Source organism: Chiloscyllium plagiosum, chromosome 30 (genome assembly GCF_004010195.1).
Source record: "Chiloscyllium plagiosum isolate BGI_BamShark_2017 chromosome 30, ASM401019v2, whole genome shotgun sequence".
NCBI lineage: Eukaryota > Metazoa > Chordata > Chondrichthyes > Orectolobiformes > Hemiscylliidae > Chiloscyllium > Chiloscyllium plagiosum.
In genome coordinates, this window is record NC_057739.1 from 31,993,127 (window position 1) to 32,014,123 (window position 20,997).

Genomic DNA, 20,997 nt, shown 5'->3' on the forward strand with positions numbered 1-20,997 from the left:
GCAAAATGAAGTTTGGACAGCCATGTGAGAGAGAATAAACTGGGTCTTTTTTACAACTTGAATCAAAATGGAACTCATTAGTTACACGAGACCATGTAAGTTTTGGAGGATTTGTTACTTATGTGAGACTAGCTGGCAACAAAAGTCTTTGGGGTGATAAAGAAACTGTCCAGCAACAGCTTTTGGATTGGTTTGAGGTTATAGTTTTATCACAGAACTGTGAAGGGTGCACTGGTACTCAGATCTCCAAAAACCTGAAAGCTAAGCCAAATTTCTCTCTCTCTCTCTCTCTCTCTCTCTCTCTCTCTCCGGCTGGGAGTGAAACAAAATCAACACTAAAAGATTCTGAAAAGATGAACTTCTAATTCAAGCCAAGACTTGGGTCCAACTGAGTGCGTGGTCAACAGCGACGTGACATTATTGCCAAAAACCAAAAAGACAGTGAGAAAGTCACTTCATTCTACATTTATGGTTTATGCCTGTGGAATCTGTTCATCTTTATCTTTTTTTTTGCCTGCAGTATTACGGCAAATCTGTTTGTCTTGTCTGTCAATTTTGTGAATGAATGATAGTGTGTGCATGTGTGTGTGCGCGCAACTGGATTTAAAAAGGGTATGGTTTAAGTTTGCATACTTGAAATTAATTATGTGTTTTGCCACAATTTAGAGGACGTTTGCTTTAATAAATAAATTTTGCTTTCTTGTTCACGGATGAAAACTGATGTGAATTTCTTTTGTCTTGGATAGTGGTCACAGTCAGGCATTAACCATCCTAGACATTTAATTGGTCATATTGTACACTTATGAACATTTGTGGAATAGTGGGGCTTGGTTTCTAGTTCACTCTTACTATCTCGGTTGTGAACAGGGTTGTTGAGGTTAAGGCAGGCTTGCTACCTAGGTCCATACCTGCCTGATTGTTGTCCTGAGTTAAAATTAATGCTAGCCGGTCTCTCACGCTGTGTTCACATGAAGAGATCTATCCTCATTAGAGGGAACATGAATATTTGTTGGCCCTCCAAGACACAATAATGAACCACTTCACAGTCACAGTCATCGGTGACCTTTTCAATGTCTGGTTCATCGGCATATCAAACACTCCTTCTCTTGCTGCTGTAGCCTGTTCTTTTTAGAAATGTACAAATCTGCTATTAAAACAAGACACTTATAATTCAGTCCCAAATCCTTTGCAACCAGACCAAGAAAATATTTGCAGTTTCCCTGACTCATGCACTCTCCACGATACTACCCCGGTGCTTCCAGGTCAGATTATAAATTAGACTTTTTAAATGTGTTTTGCTCCAAATCATTCTCTTTGAAGATGGTGAGGAGCGACATTTCTGTTCATTTTTCATTACCTCTTCAATTCAGGAAAATAAAGCATTATTTGATTTTACCATTGCAGGTTACAATATCACAGAATTGAACTCAGTTAACAGAGACATGTCACATTTTAAAATCTTAATGGGCAGTTGAAGCAGCAATTGCAATGAAACTTCCTTGCCTTTACATAGCCTAAATACTGACTACCTGCTTTATGTCCTGGAAAACCCCTGAATGACTATACAATACTCGTATCACATATGCAGCTTGTACATATCGAGTGTGTACATTGGCACGCTCTTGTTATGAGTAAAAGAAGCTGGAAATAATTGGACGAAGGTTGGGGTACATATAAGACAAGCCCCTGCTGTGTCCACTGGTGGTGGAACACCATTGAACACCCAGTGTAAGGAGCGCCCTCCCCATTGTCTGTACTTGTGCATCACCATCTTGGCCAGTCCAAGGCGCAGATACATGAGGTGGTCATCTGACTTGCCTGTTCCTCTCCACACAAAGATCCTTTTCTCTTAAGGACTGATTTTCATTTAAGACTTGATTCTTCCCAAACCTAATTAATTAGTTTATTCGGTTTACTCCATACAGTATGTTAGAACCAGTCTCCACCTGCGATAAGCTGATCTATGAGACAGGATCTGCATGTATGCTATATGGAGTACTGTAAATCAACTGACTTAAGACAGACCAGTTCCTGCCTTTGCCAAATGCTCATCGAACAAACACATGGTGCTGACAATATTCTCGATGGTAACATCAACAATATGCATTTTTGTAGAACCATCAGCATTGTAAAATGTTAACATGTTAAAAGTGCAGTAAGGAGAGTGCAATGGTACGGCAACATCTCACAGCACATCGGGTTAGTAGGAAACAGGTCAATCTCCACAATCTCCTAAAAGTCTTCATCCTGGTTGATAGAGTCAGGGGTAGTATTTCACGGATTAGCTTCCAAACATGACTTTGGTCTGAACCCCACACTCTGCAGAAAACAGTTACTCAAAGCAATTCTCCCAGGATCATCTAATTAAGGGCCAGAAGGCAAGCTGGCCATGAAATTAAGGACAGCAAGCAGACTTTCACAGCTGCAGGGCCACTTAGAGGCCTGTCCAGCTTGAAAGGAGTAACGGAATATGGTGAAAGGTAGGTTAGGCGGACAAAGCTTCAAAACACAGGCTTCCTCTCTCTCATTTTGAATAGAAGACGGCTTTCGCAACCAGACCAGCATTGTCTGGGTGGAATGCCCTCTACATGGTGACCTGTAACTGCTGCTGCTGGGCCCTGACAGGCAGGCAGGAACACTAAGACAGCCTGCTGGCTCCCTGCTCTGCCTCTGGGAGGCCCCCTCCACCCAGCTGGACTAGCCCTCATCAACTGCATGGAAATGGAAGCCAACTGGAAAATTGCAGTCAGCCAGTTTTAATTGGTTGTGAGTGGATGTTAAGGATCCTCACCAACTCCCCAAAGATAGTAACATCACCATTCTCTTTATCTTACCCTGAGAGAGTGACCGAGCTGGGGGGGGGCGGGGGGGGGGGGGGGTGATGGGAGGAGTAAACAAGCTAACATTGCCAACTTTTAGCTCTTTCCCAGCCCCAGCTGAGCCTGGGAATCGAGAGGGGGAGGCCAGAGAGTGGTGACGGACACTGAAAGAGGCGCCAGAACACGGTGTTTGTTTGGCCATTAAGTTGGGTATGATGTGATGACACAGAAGAAATCTAAAAGAAGGATAACTGATGAACAGCCAAACTTCACCAATACACATCCTCAGATATTCGCTTTTTGCATCATTCTGAGTGCAGACTGGCTTTAGATGAAATGATGCTAAAAAAAATTCTTAAAGCCTACTTTCATAATAGAATTTCAGACTTCAGCAAGTTCATCTGTAGGTCAGTACTGTAATTAACTCAGCTATCTTTTTATTCCTTGGTTTGGGCTATGATTGCTTTAAACCATATTTGGTCGTTAATGAGTACTCCTTTCTCTGCTGTGTGTAACTACTAGGGATTAGCCCTATGTTCTGCCATTCCAGAAACAAAATTCACTTCACAGTCTCCCACTCTCAAATCCTGATGGATGGCAAGCTAACCACCTTCAAACCCCAGTTTCGGGGAAACAATCTTTTTAATAATCAGCTTCAAATAAATTAGCACATGAGATGGAAGATTTTATCACTGTTATAAATGAAATTGTTGCTTCACCACAGGGAGATAACATGAATTATTTTCTGTTGCTAAAACAGATTACATCATGATGCAGTTATCAATTTGAAACTGCCATTACTGTAGGCTTTCCAATTAGACTGGACATACTTTTCACCCTTCTAATCTCACATGTTTCTTTATTGGGTATTTTTTTATTTCAAAGTTAACACACGTTCACACCCAAAAGACCCAATTTTGCCTCCTGAATTCACTGTCATTATTTGTGAGGCACGAGGACTGGATTTTTGAACAGCACCTTTGCCACAAGCTGTGATCAAGGCAGATGAGGAAGTTCTTTAGGTTACGAAACAAAAATTGTAAACACAAAAAGAGCATAAGAGTTAACATGAGAAAGCAAAACATTGGCAGCTGCCATTCAGTGTGAGGAAGCACAAGGCCAGTGAACCTAAAACAGATTGAAGAATATTTTGGGGACAAGAGAATTAGGGGTCAATATACAAACATATTGAAAACTGTTGGACAGATGCAAGTTAAAAAAAAGGGTTGAAGTAACCTTATCTTAAGGGGATGCTCCAATACATTACAGTTGTTTAAACTCAGGTTCAGCCACACTTGAATGTCCTCAGTTTTGGGCACCATGTTACAGAAAGGGTAGTTTGGTCTTGTGGGAAGACACTGCAAATTATGGCTGAAAGGGTTAAATTCTGAGGCTAGTAATAATGAGGGGACAAGTTCCTATGTTTGCCATTATTACTCTGTGAAGTTGATAACAAATTCTAGGGTTGGATTTTACAGGGTTTACTGGTGTATTTGAAAACCAGGGGTGTGGGGGTGGGGCTATATACTGGAAGCCTGTAAAATAAAATGGATACCCACCCCAACCTGTCTCCCACATAACACTAGATGAGGAAGTGTCAGACCATCCAGCTGTCAACCAGGGCTTGTGGGGAGTCCAATAGCAGTCACTGATGGCCGCTTCCCACGTAATATTGCAATGGGGACAACCAGGTTATAGGATGCGAGGACCGAATTTTTGAATACTTGCCCTTATTTCTCCATCCTTACTCTTTAAAACCCACACAAGTCATATGTGGAAATCCAGATGTTGTTATCACCAATTCTGCCCTTTTCCACACAATCAGACCATAAAGACACAGGAAGAGAGGTAGGCCATTTGGTCGATTGAGAGCACGTTGCCATTCAATCGCAATAATGACTGATAAAACCCAGTCCCTTGGATGTGCTGCTGAAGACTTCACCCCTGCACCACGCCACCCCCAACCCCTCCCTGCCACCATCGATGAATGACTATCAATCACTGAACTCTGGGCAGCTTCCCCTTTTACTCTTGCTGTCACAACCTTTGAACCAGTTACACTTGTGTTATAGGGGTGCATGTGACAGCTTACATCCAAATTGCTTAGCCTGGGCTCAGACATGCAAGTGCTTGTGATTGTAGCATATGCAGATACCAGGAGCTGTGATAAACGTTTATTGAATCCTTCAGTACTCTACCACCCATGTACTTTTCTTATGTTATAGGAGCTAGCATAATTATCAGCTCGTTAGGTATGAGTATCATTTACATTAGGTCAGAGGGCACAACTGATCTGATTAACAGTGTTGGCTGTTTGTAAAGAAATGGCTCCCAGATCCCAGGTACCACATTTTATTGCAGCAACACCTTGTTGAAAGGGCTGCATTTAACATCTTATTAAATTCATAATTACTGTATTATTCCACAGCTTACTGGCCTTGCAAAATTAATTTGGAATCTGTGGAATGTCAATTCACATTTTCAGTTCTTTTTTTCAAAACTTTCTTGATGATACTTTTCATCTTTGTCCCATGTGCATACCACAATCATTTATTTCACTCACTGTAGAATTTTAATTAAAAAATGAAAAATCCAGTGTATTTTAACTTGCTGGTTTATTGTTGTTGGAATAATCTGATGTAGTTGGCTGTTTCTGCTTTTCAATGACATCACTGATATCTTGAGAGCCCATTGAGGCCAGGTTCAGGTAGATGTCAGGAAAGGGGAAATCCACACTACAGAGATCAGTGGATCTTTGTAGGTAACATACTTTGAAGTGAAAGTAGGGCTATTATTTTAACTGGCTTGAAGGAATGGTGCTTATAAACTGCTATATTTGCTGTAAATGAGCATTCCACTAAGCAGTTGTCAAAGATCACTGGACCCATGTTGATCAACTGTGTTATCATTCAAATAAAGTATTGGTCTACTATAGAAATTGCACTGGTGAAGTCATTCTGTTAAAACATTTTCAATGGCTCTTAATTATTGCTTTAAATGTATCACAACAACAGCTATACTGTTAATGTGGGATTTCCAAAGCAGCAGTGTGTGTGGACATCTGACACTAGTCAAAGAAAGCAGCAATATGAGCATCTGTACTGAAGTGCTGAAATGCATTGGAAAGGTGGTGAAGGATTTTAAGAATTGACAGCTGCTTGGTAAAAACAATTTTGAAAAGTGCACTTAAAAGGAGCACAGCTATTATCTTGTTCAATAGAAAATCTTTGCGAAGATTTGTATGGCGTACAATACCAGCTCACTGATAGTGGTGTGCTTTAGAAAAATAATGAAATCAAAGAACGAAATATGTTCCAGTTATTAATACTGAATGTTAAAACTCATTGCCATCCATTATCATCATTACGGTTGGTGCAGTAACAGTCAAGGGCTGAGACAGGACTGGCTATTTATGTTTCTTTGGCTAGAATTACACTGTCAGAAATACAGCTCAAAGGAGCTCTTTCCCGCAGTTACTGGTCTCAGATTCAGAGTGTAAAGAAAGAAGAGTTACAATTTAAACAGCGGTTTTTTTCATATTTCTGATACATGTCACAATTGAATGTTTTTGCAACAATGATAACCAGTATGTAGCCAATCAAGGCAGTCTGCACAGTGACATCCCTTGAATGGCAATGACAGGATTGGTCATTTTTTGGTGGGATTCAGTGAGGGAGGAGTAGTGGCCAGGATAGCAGGAGAACTTCCTTCTCCCCTTCACACAGATGTATAGGATCCCTAAGGTTTATCTATCACCAGCGCATGTAGATGAGGCTTTGGTTCATCCAAATCCAACATCTCCAATAGCACAGCACTCCCTCAGTAGTGAGCTGGGATGTCAGAACTGTTTACATGCTTGAATCATTGAGTGAGTGTGAACTTTGGCAGAGTTTAACTACAACCTAAAATAAAAATTGAAAACTAAAATGTTTCCTGTCTGTTTCCTGTCTACACCCATTCGATCCTACGCTAATAGCAAAAGGGTGTTTCACTATATTATCCTGGTAACCAAACAACATTTGACCAGAGATGTATGGTGTACTTATGACTCAAAATGTACAAACCACATCTTACATCACAGATGATTAATATTTTTGCACCATTCTGAAAACAATGAAAATAAAGACTACAATACAAGCAATTGAGGCACTAAAATATGTTAATCTGCAATTGCATTGCACTTTGTCTAAGCTTCAGAAACACCGAGATTCAATTTGCGATTTCTTCATTACTTTTTAAAATTCTATCACAGGATGTGGATGTCATTGGCTAGGTCAGCACTTGTCGCCCAACTTGAGTTGTCCTGAAGAAGGTGGTATTTTGAACCACTGTAGTCCATGGCAGTGACGTACACCCACAATGTTAAATGTATATAGACTGTGCCCACAAAAATGGATGCTTACAAAACTATTTTATAATCACTTGCCCTCACTCTTTTGTGCCATCTTTGATGTGTGTATTTGCCTCCAGAGTACCTTTACCTGATGTAACAACTCAAATGTTATCCCTAGTAACATAAGAAACTAGGATGTGGGTACAAAAGCATTGGAAGATCCATCAGATGGTTATTACAGCTCCCACACATATACAGATTTATATACATAGGCATATCCTTGCCTGGGCTATCAATGGGATATTCATTACAAAATGTTTCCTGCTTCCATCAGCCTGTCATGCTTCAAGTAACCCCAGTTAAAATGGAGTCTGAGACCTTTATGCCCTCAGTCACGTGCTCTGTTACCAGGATGACATCATGAGCATGACTGTTAAAGACACACTGTCATTTTGACCATACCACATGACACATCAACTCTGCACCCCCATTTTTCACCAACTAAAAAATTATCCCAAAACAGATATATTTGGTTTTACAAAAGCATGTAATGTCAATTTGATAATTACACAAGTAGGTAAAACCGAGTTTAAAAGATTAATATTTCCAACTTCAATGTAAAACTTCAGAGCTTTGATAATACATCCTGATCTGGTGATCATTGACCCATCTGGAAAAGTATGTTCCATTTTCAGTTGCTCCTGGTTATCTTGCTGCTGGTTGTTATCAGTTAACATCACTGCACAATCACTATCAGAGTGCTCTCCCTCACTCCATACAGACAGGATTGGTATGTCACAAGTTGGTCTGAGCTGGTTTCTCTTTCACAAGGTAGCACCATGGTCAGTAATGGCATCATAAAACATGGGCTGATTGTATACATTAGAAACTACTTTTTTCCGAGTATTTATATTTGCATTTCTAATTTGCATTTCTGTGCAGTGTGCCATTGTGGTAGTTCTCTACCTTCTCAATCATCATTTATCTCTTTTATTCTTGCCTGTCTTTGAAGAAGACTGTTCTATGCCTGAACAGTTAGACAATTGGTAGCTGGGTTAGGTCATGTGCCTTCTGAATACATTTTGTGCTGGGGACAGTAATCCCTTCCCCACTGGCATGACCTGAAGATGCAGCAACGCAATGTGGAAATCTTGGTATGGCGCTCAGCCCCTTGATGAGCATTCGATAGTACATCAAATACATTCAGTGAGACTTACTGAGGACAATGGAGTGATGATACAATATGGGTCACTCCCCACTCAGACAACATGGCTTTAACCAGTTTGCTAGGGAATTGCTTCTGTTGTCAGACACCATCTTTCTGGGATGTTAAGTGAACTGGAACTAGTGTTCATCATGTCAGCAACAATCACACTTGTTGTGTGGCTACATCTTTGAACAATGGAAATTTTGGAGAATGAATCCATTATCAAGATGTAATCTTCCCCATGTACACTGAATAAGTTTGCCATTACCTACGTCCAAGGGGTGGATAGAAAATCATGTAGAGGTATAGGATTCTTCTGTGACTAGGGTTGATACATTTGGACGTGCCTCATATTCACTCACAAGTGATTTAGCATTCTGATTAATCGCTGGCCAGGGTACAGATGTATGAGGTTAACAATAGGGAAGGCTTGGCCATCTTCTGGATTTTGCCTTTCACCTGGTTAACTCTGAACCTCATTGATGTGTGTGCTTTTGTGCATGTTCTTAACACTCATCTTGCTGCCAGTGTTGTGGTGGTGCATCATCTTGTTGGTCACCTGCGTGATTATCATTATAGAATCGGAACACCTTGTTCCATGTCCTTTACCCATCCCCATGCTCCAGGCCCAGTTATGGACCGCCAACCGATTTATGATCCCATTAGCAGCTTTTCTTCTGCCTGGCTGACCATTATCCACCCCTTTGTCTGCCTAAATGTCTTTCCATCTCTGTGTTTTACCTCCATGGATCCACTCTCTTCTTTGCAGACACCACCTCCCCACCCCTGTCTTCAACTTCTATACCACTTTTAATTACTATCAGTTCTGAAGGAGCATTGAACTCAAAACATTAACCCTGTATTCTCTCCACGGATACTGCAAGATCCTCTAAATTTTTCAAGAATCTTCTGTTTTCAATTCTCATTACAGCCTTTTTTCCATACTTGGATAATAGAGTTGAATTCCAGAAATGAGGTCAAAGTAACTGCCCTTGACATCAAGGCCACATTTGACTGAGTGGAGAATCAAGGAGCCCTGGCTATACTGGAATCAATAGGAATCAAGGGGAATATTCTCTGCTGGTTAGAGTCATACCTGGCAGATAGGAAGATGATTGTGGTTGTTGGAGGTTAATCATCTCAGCTCCAGGACATCTCTGTAGGTATTCCTCAGGGTAGTGTCTTAGGCCTAACCATCTTCATTTGAGTCATCAATCATCTCCTTCCACCATAAGGCCAGAAGTGGGAATTTTCCCTGTTAGCTGTACCATGTTCAGCATCATTTGTAATCCCTCAGATACTGAAACTGTCTATGTCCAAAGGGCTTGTGCCCAAAATGTTGATTCTTTTGCTCCTCGGATGCTGCCTGACCTGCTATGCTTTTCCAGCACCATACTCTTGACTCTGATCTCCAGGATCTGCAGCCCTCACTCTCGCTTATGTCCAAATGCAGCAAGACTTAGACAATGTCCAAGCTTGGCTGGTGGCAAGTAACATTTTCACCACACAAGTGCCAAGCAATGTCCATCTCCAACAAGATACAATCCAGGCACCGTCCCATGACATTCAATATATCACCATCACTGAATCCCCTACTATCAACATCCTTGGGGTTATCATTGACCAGAAGCTGAGCTGGTCTAGCCGTATAAATATAAGGGCTGCAAGAGCAGGTGAGAGGCTAGGAACCCTGCAGCAAGTAACACACCTTCTGACTGTCCAAAGTCCGTCCATTATCTACAAGACCCAAGTCAGGAGGATTTCTCCATTTGCCTGGATGAATGTAGCTCCAACAACTTTCAAGATGATAAAGCAATGCAGTTGATGGACACCACATCTACAAATATTCACTCTCTCCACCATTGATGCACTACACAATGCACTGCAGAAATTTACCAAGGCTCCTTATGCAACACCTTCCAAACCCACAATCACTTAGTAGAAGGACAAGGGCAGCAGATACATGGGAACACCACCATCTGCAAGTTCCTCCAAGCCACTCACCATCCTGACTTGAAAATATATCACTGTTCCTTCAGTGTCGTTTGGTCAAAATCTTCAAACTCTTCCTAAAGGTACTGTGGGTTTATCTACACCAAATGAACTTCAGCAACTCAAGAAGGCAGCTCAGTACTACCTTCTCAAGGGCAACTAGAGATGTGCAATAAATGTTGGATCAGCCACCAAAACCTCATTCCATGAAAAAAGCAAGATTTTCAGAGCTCTCCTCTCACATCATCTTTCACTTAATCTGTAAAATAGAACTACATATGTTCATTGGATGGATATTTTTAATAAAACTTTCACTGGATGCTGCCTGATCTATAATTAAGTGTTTGTCTTACATTTCTCTTTGGAAGTTTCCATCCTTTTTTTGTAGCATTTGTTTATTTCTCTCTTGGTTTTGTTTTTCTCTCTTTCTATTCTATCCTTTTCTGCCTCTGTCTCTCGATATGTCTTCCTGTTGTTCCCCCTTTCCTGAGTTTGGCCCCTTCAATAGAGTTGTTTTGAGAACAATAGCCTGGTAGGTCAAAAGTTGCAGGTTTTTAGTAAACGAGTTTCACCCAATAGATGGCATTCATACCAAATACTGAACGATGATGTCCCATGGGTTTGCCTATACTTTCACATCAAATTGGAGAAGGAAAGTAGCAGAATCAACCATTTTTTTGATACTAGTAACCCTTCTTATCATTGAAACTGCTTTGAAGTGTTTAAAGCCACATTTCCTTCAGGAGAACCATATAGCTATGTTTGAGGACCACTGAACCAACTGCCTTTTTAATATTTTCACATTTAAACAACAGCCTCTCAGTTTATTGTTTTATAAGAGGAGAGATACAGACAAATAGAGTATTCACTTATTCACTTAGCACACAGTAACACATATTCTGCTCATCAAGATATTGCTCCCAATTGACTTCCTCAAAAACAGCCCATTTCAGTGTCTTTTTTAAAAAAAATTATTCATGGGATGAGAGTGTCACTGGCTAGGCCAGCATTTATTGTCCATCCCTAATTGCCCAGAAGGCAGTTAAGCGTCAACCATATTGCTGTAGGTCTGGAGTCACATGTAGGCCAGATCAGGTAAGGATGGCAGTTTCTTTTCTTAATGGACATTAGTAAATCAGGGGGTTTTCCCAACAATTAACAGTGCATTCATGGCCATCATTAGATTGTTGAATTCAAATTCCACCATCTGCCATGGCAGGATTCAAACCCGGGTCCTCAGAACATTGTCTGGGTTTCTAGATTAACAGCCCAGCGATAATACCACTAGGCCATCGCCTCCCTGATCCTACAATGTCAAGCTAGAGCACAGATAGGGTCACACCCACTTGGAGAAAGGAGAGGAAAGATTCAGATAGTCACTTTCAACTTTGCTGGATTTTGTTTTTACTTGCTCAGCCTATGTGAGCTTTGCTGGGAGGACCAGGCTTCCAAACTGCCCTGGAAAAAGTGGTGGTGAGTTCCCTTCTTGAACTGCTGCAATCAGTGTACTGTCTGTAGACTAAAAGGGCTGTTGGCAGGAGCACTGCAGGATTGAACCCAGCAGCAGTGAAGGAATGGCGTTATACAGTAAAGTTTGTTTTAATCAGCACCTTGTGAACCGACAGTCTCGAAAAACCAGCCAAGAGTATATATTTCAAATACCGGAGGTTTATTGTAATGTCCAAGTGGTCAGTTGAAGATGCAAATGAGAATGCTCTCTGCTGATAAGTTTATTTAAGGTAAAGTTGCATTATTATTTAAGTGACTTATGCCATAAATAAAGTATAACAGCGATGTGTATTCCCCCTGCATTACATTTCTATGACCTAGTATGTGTTTTTACGTTGATTACGTGGACCTCTTGACTAACCCGAATATTTGTTCAATCAGCACTCTCCTGGTCCCGATAAATGAAAATATTTACTTAGTTCTGAGTCAGGATGGTGTCAGATTTGTAATCGCAGGAGATGCAAGTTGCTGACCAGGAGACCATCTTGAGGAGTCAAGCACAGAACACAGAGGCCTGGACCTCACAAGGGCCTGCCTATGAATTTGTTTTGATGACTGTTGTGAGTGACTTGAGTGTCTAGTGTAAATAGATAGATGGAAGGGGTGTTCATGGACTAAGCTGGCAATCTTCAGCTATGATTGCTGTGTGGCAAGGCTGTAGACTTTGGTGAAAAATGTGATTACTTTAGCGCTGTCTGCAATGGACTCCCCCTTGGAACAGATTGTAGACGCAGAGACAACATCAGCCCAGATGCTCTGCTTACAGCCCTTCAGATCTTGCAGGAGAAAGGACATAAAAATGCTTCCTGCTGATAACTGCATTGATGTCTCTCTCTCTCTCTCACACACACAACACACACATACAGACTCTCTCTCTTTCTCTGTCATACACACAAACACACACACACAGTGAGCTTCATGTCACTGAACATCACCATGACCAGCATAGAATACACAATCTATCCAAATCTCTGCAGCAAAACATTGGATTTATTCATTTGCATTTCTAACATCAACAAATTATTGAGCAACCTCAACAAATTAGTTATTTTGTATTGAATGGCCTAAAGGAATAAATTGTTTTGAAAGCTGCATTTACATTGATTTATATTAATTGACATGACCCACTATCACTAGTTTCTATACATGCAGACAAAGGAGGACACCACTTTGACTGAGACAACACACACATCCTAGGACAGGAGAAACAAAGACAGGCTCGAGAAATCTTCGAAGCATAGCATTCTAACCAGAATTCCATCAGTAAACACATCGACTTAGACCCTATCTGCCTTCCCTTGAATAGAAGGACCGGAAATTACATCACCCACCTTAAGAAACCAAGACCTGTAAAGAGAGAGGAGGGACATACCACCTGCGCTTCACTGGAGACTCTCACTGATGATGTTACCTAGTATGGTGACGAAACATCTGAAAACAAACCTTCAAGCTCAGCAAGGTAAGATACATATTAATCATCAACCTGAGCTACAAATCTTCTCAAAAATCATTAGCTGCATTAACAATTATGACATTTCTCTTTTGTCCCTGGCCAGCAAACAAGCTTGCCAGATTCTAGCATGGACCCTAGTCAGCCTACAATTGTGTCATCCTCAGAGCACAATCTCAAGATGACTGTATTCTTTGGTGAGGCTGAGCACTAAAAGACAAAAGTGTTTCATCTGTAGATGTTACTATGGACTTAACTGAAAAGGACAAGGAACAGAGCTGTAGCCAATGGATCCACCAGGGCTCATCTCAGTCATGTGCGAAATTACTGAGAGGGGTTGAGAAAATCTCATTGAGTGTCTGGATTCTCTAATGACTGGTAGAAAATGGGTAAAACCCATTCAATGAGCACTTACAATGTCAAGGTACTGTCAACATGGTTGTAAATAAATTCAAAAGAGAGCATTAAACCATGGTCAGTGTTCTGGCCTGAAGAAAGACCTGCACATCCTTAGGATGCTCCAAAGAATTTATAAGCCAATAATGTACTGACATAGTCATGACCGTAATGTAGAGAAGAGAATAACTGATTTATTTAGAGCAAGGTCTCTCAAACAACATACCAGATGATCAGTTTTCATTGAGTAATGCTAGCTGCAGGATATTTAAGTATTGATCAGAACACTGGGAGACCCCCACCTTTTACTCTGAAATAGTGCCAGACCACCTTTTACACCCACCCGAGATGACAGACAAGCCTCGGTTTAATGCCTCACTCAAAAGGTGATACCTTGACAATGTAGCACTCCCTGAGTACTGCACTGGTGCTCGATCCCAACAAGTTCAGACTCAGCTGTATCAGTACTACTGACGGAGTCAAAGTCAGCATGTGCTGCAACTAAAGTTTCCTGAACATTTCAAAGCCAATTGTACTGAAATAGAGCATGGATATTGGTTCAGCTGGATCAATTTACAGCATACTCAACTTCAAGACTTGAGAAAACAGGCCAAAAAAGAGGTTGTGCCGCACTGCCAGAGGCATTGCCTTTTTTGACATTAAATGGGATCTCCTCTCAGCTGGGCGGTAATTATTCCCTAGTATATTCAGAGAGGGTGAGGGAAGCTCACGCCAGTGGCTTGGCCAATATATTTCCCTCAACCAACATCACTCAATCGTATGATCATTCATCTCAATGTTCCCATGGTACACAGACTGACTTGCACGTTTTCCTATATTACAATAATGACTAGATTTTGTAAAGTATGTTACTGGCTGTAAAGCACTTTAAGATGTCTCCAGGTTGTGAAAGGTGTGACGTAATTTTGTTTTGTTTGTATACAAAGAGCACAGTCCACCAGCAGGTACTGACATGACAGTGGGCTTAGAGCGTGCTGGGATGGTCGCACTCACTTGCTGTGCTGCCACAAAGCAGAATTCATTTGAAATCACTGCCGCACAGACAGACCCAACTGTAAGTGATACTATTAATAGCTGGAGCTGAGATTACCGACTGCTCCTTTACACAGTTACTTCACAGGTGCGAAAGCAAATCATAAGCAATGACATAGTTGCAAGCAATAGAACAAATGAGATCACCCCCAAAACACTACTACTATCAGCTCAGAGGCCTTATGATTTTACATCAGGGGATATGCAACACCTCCACAAACAAACACTTTACACTGAAAGCTGTTTTACTCAATGCTTTATGACTAGAATGTTGAAAGCTAGTGTTCCCTGCTATGGTTTGTTTAGTTTTTTTTTAATGCCCCCTGAGACTTTCCACCGCTGCCGAGCTGGTTTCTATGGCGAGGTGATGTCATGCTCCAGTGCGATCCCACTGCGGGGAATTATTTTGAGAGACTGCGGAAAGTTCCTGCTTGCCTATCGACCACCTGTACAAAAGAAAATTGACATAACAAGCCTCTTCAAAAGAAAGAGTACAGTCTCTTCCCCCACCCCCTTCCAACCATTACTGCTCTGTAGCCTATTTGCGCCATACCTCTGATCCCTGAGCATTATATTGCCTGAGCCTTCAGACACAATGAGACCAGACTGTCATTTTAGAGTGAGGAGTGCCTAAGACAATGCAAATTCGGCTTAGAGTTAGGAAGATGGCACTTTGATTGGGAGATTTTACACAGATTTCAACTCTGGCCTTAATAGCAGAATCAGGGCAGTCAAAGCTTAATAACATCAAGTTTAAATATCCTGTAATTATGAGCAAGAACCTGTCTTTACAGAGTGCATTTAACATAGAAAACATGCCAAGGTGATCTTTAATGGGGTAGGGATAGAGGAGAAGAGGATAAACAGAAGCAATAAAACAACAGGCATTAAAGGTACAGTTGAGAGATAAAGGGACATATGCAAACTTAGTCAAGAAGAATAGCTTTGGGGGTGGGGACATGAAGCAGAGTTAGAGATGGGTGTTTTGGAGCATAGCAATAAGGCAGTTCAAGGCTCCAGGAACCACATCAGGACAAAAGGGATGAGAGGTTCGAAGCCAGCTGGTGAAGTGAGACTAGAGGACAATGCAGAGACAGTGTGGTGAGGCCATGGTGGGTCTCGAGGAGGAGAATGTGGATTTTGAATTCCATGCACTGGGACACAGAAAACCAGTGTAGGGTGGCAAAATGATCAAGTGAGGCAAATCTCTGAACCAGGAGGCCTGGGGTCTGATGAAGGACTTATGTCTGAAACTTCGATTCTCCTGCTCCCTGAATGCTGCCTGACCTGCTGTGCTTTTCCAGCACCACACTCTCGACTCTTATCGCCAGCATCTGAAGTCCTCATTTTCTCCAGAGTTTATGAAGAGTCAGCAATGGGCAGCCCATAGGGATGACAACAAAAATGTTAAAGCCATGACTAGTTAGCAGCAATGAGGTGGATCTTGAGAAGTTTACATGAATATCACAAAATAAATTAAACTTGTATCATAACAGAAAGCAAACTCAACAATCTCCCTACAACATTTTTTAAAACACGACAATAGTTGATTGTCAAGATAAGTGCTTGGCTGTTTATATACTCAGTTGAGTCAGGATGCTGGGAAGAAGTAATTCTATCAGCCTTCAAGAAGTTCCAAACTTTGATTATTTTGGTGCAGTAGCCACCTGCATTAAGCAGGAATTTTATTTGCACAAGGTCAGTCAGTCTCATAGAGGCAACTTATCGGGTCAATAAAACAGCAGGGAGGGAAGGTGAAAGGAAGGATAGAAAAAAAGGATTGCAGCCAATGCAGTACTTTTTGAAGTGTAGTCATTGTTACAATGGCAGCCAATTTGAACAGATCAAACTCTCACAAAAACAATTACCAGGTAATCCATTTTACCAATGTTATATAGCAAGTTGGCCAGTGCAGCAGCGAGAGCTTCTCTGCTCTTCAACATAGTCCTGTGGGACCTCTTATATCGACCTGAGATGGTTCACAAGGCCTCAGTTGTGAAACAAAACCTCTGACAGTGCAGCAGTATCTCAGTTACGTACAGGAGGGTCAGCCTAAACAGTGTTCGCACATGCCTGGTCTAACACTGACTCAGTGGCAAGAGGCCAAGTCATGAGTCCAGTTGACATTCCTTCACTCTGACTGTAATAGCACTCATAAGTTGAGCATCATCTGCAGAGTTAAAAAACAATGCACTTCAATAAATCTAAGCACAACTAACTTATAGAGCAGCACAGCAGACTCAAAGACCATTTAACCCACTGTGTCCCTGCTTGCTTTTGGCACAACTATCCGATTACACCCACGTGTGAACATGCAATGCAAAAACAGTTAAGAAACAAAAAGTTATGTGTATATCAGGTGTCCCACATGGGCTGGATTGCACAATACTATACATTTTATGTAAGGCAGTTGTTTCAAATGAATGCATCTTCACAAATATCTGCACAAGAGCAGTCCAACATTGAATTTGTCCAACTGTGAACACTGAATTAACAACCAAAACAAAACGTTAGCTGCATTTTCATATGTTTTTTCAAGAACTCCAAGTGTGAATCACCCCACCCACTTAACAAGTTTTGAAACATTCTTGCAGAGGTTAATTGTGAGATATGTGGGCTTTATTGTGCAATTGTATTTTGCAGCAAATGTTTGCAAATGAGCAAAACAGAATAGAACGACATTCAAATAAACTTCAATTTTAGATTTTGCAGGGCACTTTACATTCAATCAGTCTTAATTTTCCAATTATTTTATTTCTTTTATCTGAATCAATATGAAGCCAACAGTGACCTCTAGTGTATTTCGTGTGAGATGTGGCTTTGTGGAAAGTCGGTGGGTTAGAGAACTCATGAAAGACAAGGTAACAGCTCCACAGTGCCACCCAGGATACATTCATGAGACTGCAATCTTTCGTAACCTCATAATCAAACTGGCAAGTACGGGAACAATGTACCTGCAGCGAAATGGATATCTGCTTTAAGAAATGTGTGTTTTACTCTTTCCAGTGACATGCCAAACGCAGAAGACCCATAAAGGAAAGCAATTCAGTGAGTGTAAACTAATCTTTCTGCTAGACTAATTGCGAAGGCAGCTATCGTAACACAATCTCTCCATATTGTTCACAAGATGTCACCCAGAGTTCATGCAGCAAATACTGAGCAGGCAGCATGCATGAGTGGGCTACGGGCAACAAGTGATGGGGGGTGGGGGGGTTGGTGGGACCATGATCCTTTCAAAGGGCTGGCCCTGTCAAAATGCAACGGCTCAAATCGCTTCCTGCTGTGCTGCATTATTATTCACAAGCAGTTTGGTTTCTATTAAAATGAATGAGAAGGAGCAGTCGAATGCCTGTAAGAGGCTGGATCTCAGTGACTCAGGCTGTCTCAGCACTCAGTCACTGTTTTTGGTTTCAAAGGCTTTGCACAAGGAAAGGTGGCTAAGTATCGCCTGCATGTTGAAAATGCCTCAAGACACGTGGACAATTTGTATCTTAAACTTCACTATCTTTACAGGAAATATACCTCAGACCTTACGTTTTGAAGAAACACATTTAAAAACTTTTGCTTTTTTTCCCCAGTGGGTACCTGCATCCACAAGCTGCCAGGCTGTAACTTTAAAGACAGAAAGTCCTGAATTGTGTGAGTACAATACAGGATAAAAGAAAATTTCACCACTTCCCAGTCTTTGCCGACTTTTGCAGTTTATATGAATCGCCCTCTTCTTAAATCAGCCTCATGTGTTCCTGAATTCCAGTGCCTGTTTCCTCTCCAATGTTCAAACTCTGCCTCTAAACTCTTGCCAGCATGTAATGTCTCCTATTCCAACTACTTTAAAATGCAACCGATCTCCCAGACACAGAAAGGGTCTCTAGAGGCTGCGGAGTTAACTTGCCATGCAATTTCCCTTCCTCCCTGTGGTTTATTTCCACGTGTCATTTACCCCTAATGTTCCAGCAGAGACTCGGCAACATCAAACTGAGGTTACAAACACATATTGTACATTTTATATAAAACATCCTTTTAAAACAAAAGTCATCTTAGAAACAGTTTAGAATGTTTGTTTATTTTTACATCGAGATACAGAATGACCATTCACCCCATCAGTTCTCTACTAGGCACAGACTGCAATCAGTGAGAGTAGGCAACAGCATCTCCTCCATATCAGCAGCCCACAAGACTTACTATATTCCCTGTAAACTCATGACTGTGTGGCCAAATCCTGTCCTAACTCTATCGGCAAGTTTGCTGATGACACCACCATTGTAGGCCAGCTTTCAAACAAAGACGAGTCAGAATACAGGAAAAAGATGAGTGCTTGGAGATGTGGTGCAAAGGTAACAATTTCTCCTTCTACATCAGAAAATGGAGAAAGCTGATCATCGACTTCAGGAAGCGAGGAGGAGGTCACGCCCCTATCTGCATCAATGGTGCTGAGGTGAAGATGGTCGAGAGCATCAAGTTCCTGGGAGTGGACGATCGACGACTTGTCCTGGCCACCCACACTGATGTAATGGTCAAGAAAGCACAACAATACCACTACTCCCTCAGCATGCTAAGGAAATACAACATGCCCATAAAGATCCATGCTTAGCTTGAGAACTCTCATTTCTCTTACTAGTTTGTACCTATTTTTTTTGTACCTTAGATGCTTTTCATTGCACTTCTGAACTTGAGTACACATGACAATACAATCTAAAATTTAAAAATCTAAAACCTAAATCTAAAAGCAATTTTTATAGATGCATCATGGAAAGCATTCCATCCGGATGCATCATGGCTTGGGATGGCAACTACTCTTCCCAAGTGTGTGAGAAACTACATAAAGTTGTGAACACAGCCCAGTCCATCTCACAAGCTAACCTTCCATCCACTGACTCAATCTACACTTCTCACTGCTTCAGAAAGGCAGCCAACATCATCAAAGACCCCTCCCACCAAGGTTACACTCTCTTCCACCAGGCAAAAGGTACAAAAGCTTAAACACAGAAACCAACAGATTTAAGAACTGCTCCTTCCCCACCTCTCAAATTTTAGATTTAATGCAGATCTCACTCTCTTAATGCATCTTCTCTGCAGCTGTAACACTGTATTAGATTAGTAGAACAGACTGAGGAATACAAGCTACTAACCTAATATACTTTGCATGGTATGATCTGCCTGTACTGAACGTAAATCAAAACATTTCACTGTACTTAGGTAAATCAAATAAATCAAATACAATACTATTGATCACTGCAAACAATTTGATTTTGCTCTGCTACAGAACTTCTCTTTGAAAGATACAAAGGTCTCTTCCGGGACCAAGGCATCACCTCTGGCTAGATTAATTCATGAAGATCCATCCACCTGAGGGAATGCCATTCAATCCCTCAGCATATTTGAGTACACACCCCCATCCCCAGTACCTTTGTCATTGCAGGATTGGCGATTAAAGAAAAACTTCCATTTTCTGAGTAGAGTGTGTGTCCCTACTGCAGAATGTAGAGCACTGTCATTGGAACAGCCACCAAGTGCTTTGCAATGCAACTGGTGTTATGCAGTGCCCACACTAGCCTACAAAGATGTGGAACTTGCTTTGATTAAACTGTAGAAAGCAAGTAGATCAGTCAGTTCGAGGTGTTCATAACAAAAAGCACAATTTTTCTTTCCATTTTTTCCTGCATAACTTGTAGCCATATAAACCAGCTAAACCTTTCACGGTCAGAATGAGCTCTGTGGGTATTGCTGGCAAGATTGCAGACTGCTTCTTTATTCAATGTAAAAGTTGGAGATATGCTACAAAGGTCGTTTACGTCCCATCATTTCAGATAATTCCATCCATTCTTAGAGAAACTCCACATTTACATGTTTTTCAGCATGTTCATTGCTCCTATCAGTAGTGTGGCCCCATTTAGAAAACCTTAAAGGTTACTGACCTTTCTCTTATGGGCTTTACCAACGCTTTCATGCACCTTATATAAAAAGGATCTGCCATCCAGGGTTGAATTCTCTGCAATTAGCTGAAGCCCATTCTGTTGTATATGGGAATGGTTCTGAAGGGGGTTAACATTCATGTTACATGGTTCTAAAGAAGGATTACTACACTAGAAATGTTAATGCTATATTCTCCCCACATACACTGCCACACCTTTCTCCAGCAGTTTCTGCTTTAGTTTGTTCAACGCCCACGTTCTTGGATCCACACGTTGTATTGGGGCCTCACACAGTCTCTGGGTCGAGACAAGTTGTTCTACTCTAG

General features: G+C 41.3%; 1 protein-coding gene and 1 long non-coding RNA gene across 2 annotated transcripts in view; one reads left to right on the plus strand and one right to left on the minus strand.

Moving 5' to 3' along the window:
• garnl3 (GTPase activating Rap/RanGAP domain like 3) overlaps positions 1-20,997 on the minus strand; it is a 443,932-nt gene that overhangs the window by 398,640 nt on the left and 24,295 nt on the right. The window lies entirely within an intron of this gene.
• LOC122564873 lies at positions 17,650-19,437 on the plus strand. The gene is made up of 3 exons (XR_006316031.1): positions 17,650-17,807; positions 18,338-18,398; positions 19,119-19,437. It is a non-coding gene; the product is annotated as an uncharacterized LOC122564873 (long non-coding RNA).